This window comes from Lucilia sericata, unplaced genomic scaffold, assembly GCF_015586225.1.
Source record: "Lucilia sericata isolate MDLA Ls3-8-SP2 unplaced genomic scaffold, ASM1558622v1 Contig000002F_arrow, whole genome shotgun sequence".
Taxonomy (NCBI): Eukaryota; Metazoa; Arthropoda; class Insecta; order Diptera; family Calliphoridae; genus Lucilia; species Lucilia sericata.
The window spans coordinates 722,371-738,524 of NW_023994043.1; the positions used below are offsets into that span (position 1 = coordinate 722,371).

A 16,154-nucleotide genomic window follows, 5' to 3' on the forward strand; every position below is an offset into this window, starting at 1 on the left:
CGAATGAATCAATAAATCTTGTGCAAATGCACTTTAAACATAAAACAATTCAGCATGATGCACATAAAAATATCGAACAGATACAAGCGATTTTACTAATGTAATTACAATTGAAATTGAAGCGAAAATTAAAATCACTGGCAGTGATTGATGGCTTTTGTTCAATGTTCTACACGAATATTGGCGAAAAAAATTAAATAAAACATATAAAACTAGCAAGAGTTTCGTAATCAGTCTAATCGATTTTAGGAATACATACTTGAAAGTATTGAATATTTAAATTTAATGTGAAATAATTTAAACAAAATCTTTAAAACTTTAAATTAGAAGTCTGTACGTTTACATAAACATTTTACTAGTTTTACTATTTTGTGCAATATTTTAAAGTGGTAAATATCTATTTTCTATGTATCTATATATAAAAATGATGAATTTGTGATTATTTGTTTGTTTGTGGGTTTGTTTGAAGTCTATAGACGTCCAAGCGGCTAAACAGTCTCTTCCTGTATGTCTGGAAGGAACTATAGGCTACTTTTTATTTTAGAATTTCATGTGGGCAAAGTGACACGCCCACATACATAATAAGTATTTAAAATTACATATCTCAGAAACTGCAGCAGCTAGAGTTTTCAAATTTTGTATGGACAACTTTGACATCTACATAAACATATGGGGGCAAAATGGGCGGACTATCTATAGTAGGCGTAGCCCCTACCATATAAAGAAAACCTTAAATTAGTATATCTGAGAAAATATAACACCTAGAGTCATATATTTTTCGGAGCCACCTTAGTATCAACATGAATACTTAGGACAAAAAATTAGCGGACTAGCAATAGGGGGCGTGCAACTACGGCAAATATACTAGTATTGTTTAAAGTCAAAAATTTTTAAACTAAATTTTGTCCAAATTTGTTGTAAACATTTTAAACCGTATAAACAAAATTTTAATAACAAAGGATCATGCTAACATTATTCTCAATTTTCCTAAAAAAAATATTTTTAATGTTTGGCTGTTATAAGTATACATATGTATGTATATTGTACTTAAATATGTATATGTATCTAACCATAAAAAGTTTACAAATAAAAATTTGTATCATTTTATATTTTCTGCGAATTTGGCATTCTCGTTGATGTATCGATGTAAAAATAATTCTACAAACACAGGCTAAAAGGAGTAAAAAAAAAACAACAACCAAATTTATGAAAGACTTCCGTTCATGGTAAAATGATTCGAAATTTTCTTTATGACTTCATTGAAGTGTAAAATAATTTATGAAAAAATCGTTAAACAAAATTTTACGTTTCAACAAAGTCTTTGGAGAAAAATAAAATTGATGAGAAATTCTAACGCGTAATATGCTTAACCGAATAGTAATAACATGTGGCACAATTTGCATAAAAGCTTTCAAACATTTAAACATTTAAGCAAATAAAATTCTATCCTTTAATTTGCAGCACAAATTCTTTTGTGTGCATGTACACTTTGAGAAAAAAAAAATTATGAATACAAAAAATTCTAAAATTTTATGGTAACTAGTTGTCGCAATCATATTATGTTATATTTATCATTCGTGTGATTGCAGCAATCATACATACATATATACATAAGTATATAATAACATCAAACAAGTACATACACATACATATATAAATAAATACATATGTTTGTCGCAATACAAATTATATATCTACATTTGAAATCATATTTATACATATACTAGCTATACCCAGTGTGCTTTGCTACCCTGAAAGCAATATGTATAAATAAAAAACCCACTTAAAGATTTTGAAGATTCTAACTACAATAGTTTTCCAGATTTACAATATGTTACATATGAGAGCTGTCAAGCAAATTATTGCAAGTTCGCCTGTTTTTATCTATCGCCAATTTCTATCTATCTATGAAAAATTTGAAGAATATAAGAGTTTCCAAGATACACGAAATTTTGTAATTAATTCATATATGTGGTGCCAAGCCACCCATTGAAAGTCTGCCTGTTATTCTCTAAATGTTCCCATGAATGTCAAAGTTCTTCATGTAAAATTTTAAGATTCTAGCTCTAATAGTTTCTCAATGGGGGCTTCAAGCTCCCCAGATGAAAGCCCGCACTTTTTCCCCAAAACGTTCAGATGAATATTAAAATAATTTGTGCAAAAATTTTAAGAATCAAGTTCTATTAGTTTCCCAGATAAACGAAATTTTATATTTAATTCATATGGGAGGTGCAAAGTTCCCCTTTGAAAGTACGCCCGTTATACTCTAAATGTTCAGATGAATGTCAAAAGTCTTCAAGTAAAATGTGAAGGTTCTAGCTCTAATATTTTCTCAGATATACGAATTATTCTATTTAATTCATATGGGGGCTTCAAGACCCCTAATGAAAGTCCGCTTTTTTTCCTCCAAAATGTTCAGATGAATATTTAAGTTCTTCGTTCAAAATTTGAAGAATTTAGTTCCATTAGTTTCCCAGATAAACGAATTTTTGTATTTAATTAATATGGGAGGTATCGCTCCCCTCATGGTTAGTCTGCCAATTTATTAACCAAAATGTTTAAATGGATGTTAAAGTTATTCGTACAAAATTTAAAGATTCTAACTGTAATAGTTTCCAAGATAAAAGAATTTGTATTTGATATATATGGGAAGTGCCACGCACCTTAATGCTAGTCCGCCTACTTTTTGTCCTAAATAATCATATTGACACTAAAGTGGCTCCGACAAAATTTGAGGACTCTAACTGTTATATTATCTCAAATATAAGCATTTCATATTTTCTTAATATGGGCGTGGCACCCCGCCCACTTGGAATTTCAAAATAAAAAGTAGCCCACCTATTCCAGACATGCAGACATACGCTGTGAAAATTTGAAGAAAATCGGTTCAGCTGTTTAGTAGTCTATAACGTTCAAACATACAAACAAACACACATTCATTTCTATATATAAAGATTGCAACATTCATTTGAATGATAGATTTAGATTAACAGGTCGACAACTAGAAATTTGATTACAATGGTCGAAATATTGTTGAATTTCTTGTATGAACATTAGAATAGAATGATTGCCAAACATATTTATTTCTCTGCATGTATGCGTAAGTAGGGCTTTTATGTTTGTAATATTTATATGAATGAAGAGATTCTTCATAGCGAAAGTTTTATCTCAACTTGTGTAAATGTTTTTGTTTATCCTTAGACACGTGGTACTCGTAGTACATCACTTGACACCATTTGTCCCTGGTTAACGAATGAAAGAAAAACACAAGAAATTGAAAGTGTGCGTGCAGCTCCTAAAAATGCCAAAGGAGCATTAAAAATCTACCCACACAGACTGCACACATACAAAATTTAAATACATATATACTTACATATGTAGTATGAAAAGGATTTCAAGAGTTAATGTTCTTAGTTGGAGTGTCATCAGTTGCTTTGACTGTTAATAATCTTTCGTATATACATACATACATTCAACTAACTCATATACTAATTTTAACCCGTCGAATATTAACTAACTGCTTAGTGTGTTTATGAACGTTAAGTTTTCCGCATAATATTTAAAATAAAAGTTTCCTTATTGCACATGCTTGTGACGTTTTAACCATAAATAATATTTACAACAACAAACCAGCAACATCATTTAAATAAAAAGAGTTTTTGTTCTTGTTTTATAAAACTCACAAATAAGAACATAAATGAAAAAGTTGATTTTCATATAGAGACCACTTTTTTAGCGGTTGTGCAATTTTAAAAAACTTTATACCCCAATGTTTTAAACATTCAAACATTTTGCACTTCGTGTGTGAATACGAATATATCTACATTTACAATGGTATGTATGTATATGTTTCAGTGAGAATATATCTTGATCAACAGTTATGTGAAAAACACATATGTACATATCTTTCTTATAATGATTTTACTTTTCGACATCAGCGTCAACATTAAAAGTATGTAAATTTGACTTAAATGGTAATAAATACGTTTTTACCCCTCTAAAAAAGCCAAAAACAAAGCAGAGAATAAAAAAAACTCTGGAAATTTGTTTGGGGAATATATATACAAGAGTTAGAACTTTTACGTCCGTGTGCCTGTATGTGGTTGTATATAGGTATAGATTTTAATATAAACATCATAACTTTTTTCCAACATTTTTATTTGTTTATAAATTCTACCAACTCGTATTTATGCAAGATTTTTTCTTCTCATATAGACATCAAATAAATTCATACGAATATATTAGGGTACATTTTGTAACTCTTTTACTAGCAAAATTGCCAAATTAGGCTTTTATAGACTAGTTTTTGAATTTTATTAGCCTCGAAAGTTTTTTCAATTTCGGATTGGCCCACTTCGATCGATTCTAGATGAGCGTATTCTAAAATATATTTTTACTAGTCTTTTTCATGCTTTAGCGCTAGTGGATCTAATCAAATTTACGGTTCAAATTTTTTCGGGGTACCACAGAATTTATGGGTTAGTTATCTACAAGTAATCCCATGAGTTATGCAAGTATATAGAAAGAGTTATTTTGTTCCACCCTAATGCATATACATATTATATGCATAAATATGATGTGTATTTACCATGTGTGTGAGGTTTGTAAATACATTTATTTCATGAGAGTTGAATTTACATAAACGCTAAACAAAAAACTTAAATTGATTTTTTTTGTAAAAAATGAAAATCATAATTTTATCCAAATTTGTTTTTATAAAGTTATATTTTAAAAGCTAAAGTTAAGGAACTTTAAAATTGTGGCAAACGATATACAGTGTCTCTCATAAGTATTCGAATATAGGTAAACTATGAAAAGAAACCAAATTTAATAATATATTTTGTGTGCAAAAAAAAAATGAATTTGTTGTATTGTCTAGACAGTCCTTAAGTTTGATATCACGCTTTTTAAAACTTGAAAAATTTACATTTACTTAAATTAAATTAGCTTTTTTTAAAAAAGTCCATAAAATTGCCTCACAAAAGTATACGAATTTTTACTGTATTTAATATTTGAGCATATTATACGAAACAAATTTTAGAATAGACTAGTTTTTATGCTTTAAATTGTTTTAAGGGGTTACTATCAACCGAAATGATATATTTTTGGCCCATTTGGTTTACAATTTTTGGGGATTTGTACCCTCTTTTTATGTAATACCATTAAAATGGCGATTTTTGGCAATATTTGTAGTATTTTCTCTTTTTTTCCAGAGATAAAACCAAAGTTTGATATTGGGATTTAATAGACCCCTTGGAGTATCTAAAAATAGTATTTTTGTTACAAGAATCTGTATTCAAACGATCCAAGATATATTATTGATATCATTATTCTGTCGCTAATTCAATATATTGGAACTTAAGTCCATTTTCATAATACTAGGGTCAAAACTTTTCGGGGAAAGTTTTCTTGTATATATTCTTTTAGATATCAGCTTTTATATATTTTAAGTTTTCAATGTATTGTGGAAGTGTACAACTCCAAATCATGCCTTAAAGAAACACCATTCAATATGGTAGTATCATTATTTTTATATACCAATGACCTCCAGGCTGCATGCCACTATATCATTATGGTCTAACTCAAAAATATCGATATCTGTTTAAATATTGATTACTATGATCAAAATAAACCCAAAATTTTGTACTTACAGTGTTATTGTAATGGGCAACATAAGCGTGAAAGTTACGAATAGTAAAAACTCAAATCTACTGTATAGGATGACGTTTTGTTAAGGCATGTTTTGGAATTGTATACCGATATAATGTATTGAAAATTTAAAATATATTAGTGCTAATATGTACATGAATGTATACTAGCCAACTTTGTCGGAAAATATCGACCCTAGTGGTACGAAAAGGGACTTAAGATACATACAATTCAATTAGAAACAGAAGAACGATACCAAAAATACATCTAGGAACTTTTAAGTACAGATCCTTATAACAAAAATTATTATTTTTAGATACCTCAAGGGGTCTATTAAATCCCAATATTAAAGTTTGGGTTTATTTCAGAAAAAAAGGAAAAAATTGCAAATATGGTAAAAAATCGCCATTTTAATGATATTACATGAAAAGATGGTACAAATGCTCCAAAATTGTGGAACAAATGGGCTAAAAATATCGGTCGATAGTAACCCCTTAACACAATTTTAAGCAAAAAACCACTCGATTATAATTTTTGTGTTTCGTATAATATGGTCATATATGGAATACAGGAAAAATTCGAATACTTTTGTGAGGCAATTTTATGGACTTTTTTAAAAAAAAAGTTAAATCAATTGAGGTAAATGTAATTTTTCCAAATTTTAAAGAGTGTGATATTATACCTTAGGACTCTCTAGACAATATAACAAATTTAATTATTCATTTCACAGACAAAAATATTATTAAATTATGTTTCTTTTCAAAGTACAACCAAATTCGAATACTTATGTGAGACACTGTAAATGTAATGTGGGGTTTTTGTACTTGTTGATTGTTTATTTAGGAATTTAACCGATTTTTATGAATCTTGAACCTGAAACTTAAAGTCTGTTCACATTAACAAAAAATTTAAGCTAAAAAACGATATTTTATATGTGTGTATGCATGTCTAATTAATTTAATTTAATTTACTTAATAATTAAATATATTTTAAAATCTAATTAAACATAAATTTCCAAGAGCTTACAAGGCAAATAGAGCGTAAATACTCATAAATAAAATGAATTTCAATTGAGTTTAAATGAAGCAAATGATTTTTACCTGATGTTTTTATGATGTGGATTCTGTAAAGAAATAAAAATAAAGAAAAATATTAATATAAACTGATTACAAAAAGTTGTTTTCATAATTTTATATTTATGTCTACATATTTATAATTTGAATTTAATGAATGAAAATTTAACATTCACCCGCACGCACGTATACGTAGTTCACACTTTGGTGTAAAGTTTTCTTTTTTTTTTTTGATTTGAAATGCAAAGGTGCGTAAACGATTAAAACTTTTTGTTAACATTATTTTGAAGGAACCCTTCTGGAACCCTAATTGTCAATAGACATCAAAATAACTTTATTTTGTTATATTAAATACATTTAAAGAGAACATTTGCCACTTTTGCCGTTTTATCCTCTACTCCTACTCGAATATTTGTTTTTTTTTTTTTTTTTTTTGTGAAAACTGTGCTTTTTGAAATTAGAAATTTGTTTAGAATGTTGAATTTTTTGTTTTCTGGAGGCATCGTTTCCAAACCACAAAGTGTACACGTGTTTGGAGTGAAATGTTAATACATTTACGATTTTTTTATTTATACATACATACTATTATACACGTACATATATAAGTATGTATATATATTCGGCTGCTGTCAGGAATGTCGATTAAAAAATTCCAAACTTGGAAATTTTTTTTTTTTTTTTTCAAAGAACCTAATCTCCCCATCCGGTGTAAGCAAGAAGTGTGAAAAAGTGGAACACAGAGAGTTACATATTTATATAAAATTCATACATGTATATTAAATTTAGAAAATTTAATAACAAAAATTTATAAAAAATATGAAAGAGTATAATCTATACTAGCTTCAAATACACTGGTGAATATTCTTATAAACGCACTTAATTTTTTTCTCCTTTTTTGTTATATATTTGTTGTTCTTGTGCAAAAGCAATGTTGAAGACTCTAAATGAGAAGCGACATGGCGGTATTTTTTAAATGTAAGCAAATCGTTTTTCTCACTTCTGCTATATTCCTTTACAAGGCAATAAAATGATCTTGCTGTTAATTTAAGTGGAAGATTCTTATAAACGCAGACGCGAATTTTGTTTTTAAAAAGTGACAAAGAAATTTTTTTGAACAATTTTAGTTTTTTTTTCAACTAAAGTTATGTTTTTGTAGCAAAATTTTCATTTCCGATAAAATTTTCGGTTTTTATCGAAAAATTTCATAACTTTAAACGATGCCCAAGGGAACTTCTCTTTCTGACCAGGAAAAAATTTAAATAAAATTTTTTCGTAACCAAGAGTGCTCTAATAGAGAAATTTCTCGCAAAATTGGACGTTTTGAAGGTGTTGTTCTCAATTTTATCAAGAAAGGTCCAAAATATGGAATACGAAATCCTACAAAAGGAAATAAAAAATTAACAAGATGATAGTTTAATCTCATTAAACAAGAGCCAGCCCGCAATAAATTAATTGCAACTTAAATAATCACTAAACTTAACCTTCCTGGGACTTCCAAACACGTTGCACACATTTTATGAACAGATGGTAACATAAAATGGAAGAAACCCAAGTGCAAGCCAATGCTTAAAAATCAGCATAAAGAAAACCGACTCAAATTTGCATGAAAATAAATGAAATTGGGAGATGAGGGGAAAAAAGTAATTGCCTCAGATGAAAAATCTTTTATTTAGCTGGCCCAGATTCATACTCTTGCTATTGGCATGATTTGAGGTCAAACGACGTAGGTATGTCAAATCGCAATTTTGGTGGAGGGAGTGTGATGGTTTGGACAGCTTTTTCTGCAGCTGGAAATTCAAAAATACGCTTCGTTCCAACAAAAATGAACAGCCAAATTTATAATGAAGATGGTCTCATTTCATTTATGGATGAAAAAATGGAAGACGACTGCATATTTCAACACGATAATGCAGCAATCCATGTTTCTAAGCAACCCAAAATATGGTTTCATGAACATAGCACTCCCCTCTTGGACTAGCCGGCATGCAGTCCGTACATAAATCCTATGGAGAACTTGTGGGGGTACATGGCCCGCATAGTTTACGCAACTAATGCCCAGAATGAAAGCATAATGACAGTTTCAGAGTTAAAACTAAAAATTAAACAAGTCTGGGAGGAAACTGATGCCGATCTCCTTAAAAAATTAGTTGAATCAATGCCAGATCTCATTCTCGAAGTAATCCACAATAAAGGAACATCCACTCACTAATAAAAACACTAAACTGGCTCATTTATTGAAGTGCGTTTATAGGAAAATGCCCTTCAAAATGGAAAACCACAAAGTGTACACGTGTTTGGAGTGAAATGTTAATACATTTACGATTTTTTTATTTATACATACATACTATTATACACGTACATATATAAGTATGTATATATATTCGGCTGCTGTCAGGAATGTCGATTAAAAAATTCCAAACTTGGAAAATTTTTTTTTTTTAAAGAACCTAATCTCCCCATCCGGTGTAAGCAAGAAGTGTGAAAAAGTGGAACACAGAGAGTTACATATTTATATAAAATTCATACATGTATATTAAATTTAGAAAATTTAATAACAAAAATTTATAAAAAATATGAAAGGGTATAATCTATACTAGCTTTAAATATGTATACTTATTCACCAAGCCTGATATTACTCAAAATTCGAATTTTTTAAAATAGTACTAAGAAATATCCGTCATTTTAAATTTGGCGCCATGAAATAACTCCCTAAAAATTTGTTCAAAAAGCAAAAACAACAAAATTTGGGGATTTAATTCGCTTTTTGGGGCATTATTTCACATTTAAAATGGGGAGTTATTTCATTATGAAATAATTCCTCAAAATTCAAAAATGAAAAAAATCCCTTAAAATAATTTTGGTGAGTTATTTCATTATATTACTTTTAAATAAAAAAAAAAATATATATGTTTGATTGACGGCCGGGCGCAAGGGTTTTATCCTCTGGGGTATATTGGACACCGGCTTCGCTAAGAATACACTTTCCCTGTATCAAGAGCGTATGGCCTTAGGCCGGCTTTTTAGGGAATATTTACTAAGCGAAGCCAGTGTTGGACATATGATAGAGTGATAAATCCTTGCGTCCTATTTAGAAAATATTTATTAAGCGAAGCCGTAGTTGGACATATCATAGAGTAGAAAATCCTTGATCCACTCTTGTTCCATAATTTGTTATTTTCTATATCTAGAGTCTAATTTTTAAATGGGAACTTATTTCATTTTAAAATTAGGGATTTGTTTCATATGAAATAAATCCTCAAAATGGGGTGTTATTTCATTTTAATTTACGGAGTTATTTCATTTCGTTGGGGCATTTTTTCATTTTCAAATTTGAGGAGTTATTTCATTAAATTAATATTAATTAAATCTGGGTTTATTTAACAAAGCCAAAGATTTGTTTAAAAGTAATTTAAGAAATAGTAAAATGTCATAAAACATTTCAATAAAATCGAGAAAGTAGGGACCGTCATTAAAACGTGACAAGTTTTGGAAAAATATATTCAAAAATGGCCGATTAAAAATAGAAAATCGGGTTTCTTATCTTTATCGTTCTAATGTCTCTGTTAAATATTAAAGAAATATTCTAAAAGTAATTTTTTCTCGGTCTAGCGTCAAATATCGTATGCACTATACTTGTCCATAAAACTGGCCATTATTCAACGGGCGTTCTCATAGACAATTTTAATGGGGGCTACATGAAATCGTGGATCAAATTTAATCATTGCATGTAAAGCAATGTAACTGTGACCAAAAAGTTTTTTGACTCCAATACAATTTGTATATCTAAGCTTCACGCTATATTGATGTAGGGAATACAAATTATAAAAAAAACTAATAGTTAAACTATTTATTGCTTATTCACATACTTTATATTAAAAAATATTAAAAATTTAATATGGAAAACTGTAAATAAATTTTATTTACAATAAAAACAAAATATATGAAAAATATATACACTCATGCATATTATGAACAGTTTATAGTGAAAATATAATATATATTCTGTTTAGTTTTTATTATATGTATATATGTAGTTTTTTCTTTTCAAATGTTTTTAAATAAGTCATAAAGTTTTGGAAAAAGATGCGAAATAAAGGGAAGTAAAATGAATGATAAAAAAATCTAAAAAACAAACTTTACTCTTCACAGTTTTGCTTTAAAGCTTTTTAATGTTGGCGTGACAGTTGTGGCGGATGTTGAGTGTAACGGAAGTGTGCGAAATTTACGCTGATGTGATCGCATATATACGAACATATTTTATATGTATTTATAAGTGTATATTAACAATTACCCAATCACACTCACATACACCGAGCATGTGTATGTTATACAACCGATATTATGTTTCTTTTATTAGTTAAAATGGCATCACTAAATCTATTTCATGACCATGTTCGGATTAGGAGGATGTCTTTCTTGTCATTAAAAAATTTATGATCGCTATTAATGTGTATATGTATGTGATTTGAATTAAATTTAAGCAACATTTCTCAAAAGTAAATGTTTATATGAACGCAATATTTTACAAATGTTTAGCAAACATTCAAAATGTGTGTATGTGTGTGTATGTGTGTGTTTAGTTGCTTTCATGCGAAAACATCGGATGTAGATGCTTTTGTTGGCTATATAGTTTATTTCCCTTATGATTCTAACATCCGGAGGCGAATAAACAAAATATTAAAAAGAAAAAGAAATGAAAAACAACTACAACAGTTTGACCTCAATTAAAATATTTCTCTTTTTTATGTTTTCTAACATTACAAATACCTAACAACAACAAACAACATGACGCCAATTTAAAAACAAGGACATCCTAATGTTTTTTAATTGTCACTATCTTAAGGCATTTAACCCTTTTGTTTGTACAACGTTCGTTTACTATGTACACTGTGTCTTTCTCTCTCACCCACTCACACATACATAGAACTTGTATTAAGTGTATGAGTAGAAAAGTGACAACTTTGTAAACATTAAAATCCCTGCGTATTCACGTATTATGTTCTCTAGTATTGTTCGATGAACAATGAACAGATACTTTTACTTTTTACTGACAATTTATGAAAAACATAAGCGTAGTCATAAGCGGGAAGCCAAACGTTTATTTTTATACCTTACATCACTATAGTGGGGGACGGTGGTATTATCATTTGACGATTAAAAGCGATCGAATATTTGACCTTACCCCAATACAACTGAACCCACGAATAAGGCTTATCAACTCATAATTATGTTAAATGTACCTGTATCTCGTTAAACAAAAACGTTACAAATAAGTTTTATACATGCTGTGATATTCTTGCGAATGTCGTAATCGGGTCCCATTGACGATGGAGGCCAAATTGTTTTTCTTCGGATTTAAGTCAACCTACATCCAACTTTCAAACTAACTGTCTATTATCTTATTTATAAAGTTTGTCTAGACTAATTTTATCATGTGCAATATTTTTGGATTAGAAATAATATTTGAATTGGATAAAAGTAAGTAAATTGTATTAAAAATATTTAAATGTAAAACCCTTTTAAAAATATCTCCTTGTTATTTTAGCTACGTTCATAGGACACAAAACAAATATTTACATTCCCACTGCACAGTGATCAATTTTGTGGAATCAATAATTTAATGAATGAAGCAGATAAATTTGATTGGCAAAAGTTTTTTAATATATTAAAAGTCGATCTGTAACAAGCATTTGAATTTTAATAAATAATTATTAAAATACATTTAATTATTAAAATATGAGTTAAGGAGAAAGTTCTTATCCTCTCACTTTCCACAGATATTGACCACCGTGCATGTGCTGGGCTAACTACATATTTGCTCAAGTGTGTATGAATGTTTAAGGGCTAAAACGTATTACAACAGTAACCATTTCTAAAAAGGATTTTACATACATAATGAACAAATAAATAGAAAGGCAATGAAAAGGAATTTAAGATTCCCTACGTTATTTCAATATTTTTAATAGTAACAGCTTTCAATTGTACCCTCAATTTATTTGTTTTAACAAAAAATATAAAATAATAGTTATAGCTCTCAGAGGCATTTAGTTATATGTATATGTGTATGTATGTATATTACGTTTGCCTAAATAATTGGGTGTTTAATGAATAATTCAATGTGCTACTAATGAAATGACAGACCTAATCTACTCCCCTTTGAGGTGGTAGAGGCTAACAAATGTATCTAAAATGATGCTGAAGATGGAAATGAGAAAGACAGCCACAGTAATAACCAGCAAGGCGACGACGACATTTTGACAGCTTGTTATGACAACAAACTTGGCTTTTAAAACTGTCATGGCAATAAAAAACAAAGAAAATATATTCGTATAAAAATATAAGAAAAAGTCCTCTTGGTAAAGATACATACAAGTATGTATATTTGTGTGCGTGTGTAGTAAGTGTTGCCTTAGTCTTTTATTTTCTGTCTATGTCATGTCTTTTAGATTTTTTGTTTTCATATAAATGTATGCATATACATAAGTATATGTAAATAAGTCTATATATATGGTGAGATACTATCATATACATATGTATACATATGTAAAAATATATAATATAATAGCACTATTTACACACATATAAATGAACAAACAATATTCTTCTTTTACTCATATGCTACGTACGACTAATTTTGAAATATGTACTCAAGACACAAGACACACATACACATATACTTTTAACGAAACCTATATATATTAAGGTCCTTTCTCCTCCCTCCATGATAGCCAATGTCATTGTCATTTCTATTTTACTTCATTAAATTCTTATTCTATGAAAAACACTTTTGCTCCCATTTTCTTTCACATTCAGAGAGGACTATTAATTGCAGTCAATTTCTTTAAGCCGAAACTTGAAGTTTATTGTAATTATTTCTTAAGGGGGTAAATTGTATTTAATTAATTTTAATTAAATTTTGTTACAGCAACTACAAATGGCTTAATATCAATATTGTTTATAGAAACAACCATAATTACATTCAATCAATTTGTTGTGACTTAAATAATGTTTATGTGAATTTTCTAGTTACTATGTGACAAAAATTTAATTAAAGTTGGTTTTAAAGAATAATTTTTATAAAAATACTATCTTCAGTGTTAAAATAACAAAACTGGTAATTTATGTATGTATACCAGTCACGAGCAAAACTGAAATTCTAATGCACGCGTGCATAGGCCAAGAAATTCTGCTGACGCTTTGTTGACACACCTACACTATAAGCTTGTGTGTATTAGTGTGTCTGTGTTTTACTAAAATGACCACTTGTTTGTTGCTCTGTTACGATCTCAGAGATCAAAATCAAATCAGTTGCTGTTCAGCTTTTGTAGAAGCAAGATCACGTTGCGGATTTTTTTATGCTTATGATTTTTTCTCTTTTATTACACCTAGCAAAATGTTTGATATAAATTGGGAAAATGATTTCTTTTTTATAGAAAACATGGACGGTAAGGCACAATGCGTCGTATGTTATAAAATTATATGTAGAAAAGCTTTATTTTTTTTGAAAAGGCATTATGAAACTTGCCATGGACCCTTAAATGACCTTAGGGGACATGACAGAAAAGTAAAGTTGTTGCAATTAAAAGGTTAACCGATCAACACATTGGTGACTTATTGCGTATTAAGGAATATAAAGGAAACATTGATTTGGATAGATTAGTTGAACTTTAAATTAAGTTCAGTTAATATCTCGGTAATATCCCTTAAAAGTTCGAAATCGAATAGAAAGTCGTGATTTTCTTAATGATATTTCAGTAGTTTTATTTAATACTACTTTTTAATTTAATTTAATTTATTTAATACTACTTTAAATGAAAAACACTTTCCCTTTATTCCATTTTTGTTTAAAATGCCCAAAAGTTCATGAGTTTTTCTCGTCGTAAAAAGTATTTGCAATAGAAAACAAATTTCAAAACTTTTCTCAGTGTACCACCATTTTGTTATAACGTGCAGTCATCTCTCTGCTGCTTAACGCACACAAATACACACATGGTGGTATGTGTTTGCCCATGACTGATGTATACTTATATAAACATATAAAAGAGTTGGATTAGTCATTGAAATCGCACAGATCCACTAAGGAGCCAATTTTTGAAGTTGAAATATCGATAAGAAGTCGGAGTTTTTAAAAATAGCAAAAAATATTTCGGTGAAATTATGTAGAACCCTTTTCGCAAAGAAGACGTAACCGACAAAAACAAAATTATACAGCAGTGCATTTTTTTAATTATCATTGAATTAGGACATTGCATTACTGTAGTAATGCAAGTAATTAGTAATTATTGTTTGTTTGTTGATGCATTTTATTTCGATTATATATTTATGCTGTATATCTTTTTATAATTTTATTTTATATTAACCGACACATTGCTGTTTCAAAATTCATAAATAGAACAATTTAAACTGTTGCATCTTTAGTCAAGGCCTGCACAAGACAACAATATTGCGACAATTTGTTAAAAAAAAAAAACAAGTAAGAGTGTTATATTCGGCTGTGCCGAATCTTATATACCCATCATCAAATCATTGGCGAAAAGGAATGCTTGCTTATAAACAAACTTTGATATTTAAGAATCGTTACTAATCGTTAGGGGAATATTTTCAGATCAGTTATGGCGCGAACCTCGTAAAATTTTGTATAACATTTTTCTTCCATACAGGTCTTGTTTGTGTTGAATTTCATTGCTGTACTCGTATTTTTAAGTCAGTAATGAGCGTTATAGTCATTTTCTGAAGGGGATCATATATAGTGGGTAGGGTCAATTAAGAACCGATCCTCATAAAATTTGGTAGAATGATTTTGGCTCGAACGAAACTTGTTTATGTCGAATATCATAGCTGTACTCGTATTTTTAAACCAGTAATGAGCCTTAAAGTAATGTTGTGACGGGAACCTTGTATGGGGGTAGGGTCAATTATGTCGCGATCCTCGTAAAATTTTGTAGAAGGATTTAAGTTTACACAGTTCTTGTTTATGTTGAATTTAATCGCTGTACTCGTATTTTTAAACCAGTAATGAATGTTAAAGTAACTTTCTGAAGGGGACCATATATATCGGGGGAGGGGGTGAGGTTTGTTTGTGATCAATTATGGACTGATCCTCTTTGGTAGAGAAATTTTGGATTGAACAAACCTTGTTTATGTCGAATTTCGTCAATGTATTTGTATTTTTAAGGTAGTAATGAGCGTTAAAGTCATTTTCTGAAAGGAACCTTATATGGGGGTAGGGTCAATTATGGACCGATCCTTATAAAATTTTACAAAAATATTGAAGTTCCTATAAGATATGTTCATGTCGAATTTTTAGACAGTTATGGGCTTTTGAGTCATTTTCTGAAGGGGACCTTATATGGGGGCTAGGCGAAAGCGTTGACCGATATTGCCCAAACAAACTGCATCAATATAAAATATCTATGCAAAATTTCAGCTCGC

General features: G+C 29.3%; 1 protein-coding gene across 7 annotated transcripts in view; it reads right to left on the minus strand.

Annotated features, from left to right (window-relative positions):
- The window catches only part of LOC119615475 (zwei Ig domain protein zig-8), a 316,266-nt gene that overhangs the window by 176,314 nt on the left and 123,798 nt on the right, over positions 1 to 16,154 (minus strand). For all 7 annotated transcript variants that reach the window (XM_037971698.1, XM_037971641.1, XM_037971582.1 and 4 more), the window contains one exon: positions 6,750 to 6,772. The gene's annotated coding sequence lies outside the window, so the exon portion shown is untranslated. The remainder of the gene's footprint in view (positions 1 to 6,749; positions 6,773 to 16,154) is intronic.